The sequence below is a fragment of the Carettochelys insculpta genome, chromosome 30 (genome assembly GCF_033958435.1).
Source record: "Carettochelys insculpta isolate YL-2023 chromosome 30, ASM3395843v1, whole genome shotgun sequence".
NCBI classification, from domain to species: Eukaryota; Metazoa; Chordata; order Testudines; family Carettochelyidae; genus Carettochelys; species Carettochelys insculpta.
In genome coordinates this window covers 3800613-3801128 of record NC_134166.1, presented here as the reverse complement: position 1 = coordinate 3801128, position 516 = coordinate 3800613, and positions in this window count along the sequence as shown.

Below are 516 nucleotides of genomic sequence, written 5' to 3'. Positions count from 1 at the left end.
TCTGCATGCAAAGGGGCAGGAAGCAGCTACCGAAGCTACAAGACACGGGTCGTGTGTGGCTGAGCAAAGGAGCGACGCTTACGTCATGGAAAAGCAAAGCGCAGCGACAGAGAGTTCAGGGGCAGGCTGAGGGCTGGAGACAGAAGGGTGGGGTAACCACAGGGCCAGGCTGGAGCAGGTCTGTGACACAAGGAGGGGATGTGGGAGCAGCCCTGGACTGGGCTTAGTCGTGGTGCAGAGGGAAAATGTCAGTGAGTTAGTTAAATGGCCCTGATTCTGGTTGGGAGTAAAGCCCCTCTGTGCAGCCTGGGGTGCTGCAAGCCAGCAGCTGCTGGGGCTGCTTAGAGGGCCTCTGTGTCCACCAGCCTGGTCCCTCAACTCTGGGTTTGAGTCCCTGCCCAGCCCTCGCCTCCCTGGGTGGCTTTAGACACATCACTAGAACTCAGCCCTCCACTGAATAACGGAGAATGAGTTCCTGAGTGCTTGGGTGAATGCCCTGGCACGCCCCCAGCCGGC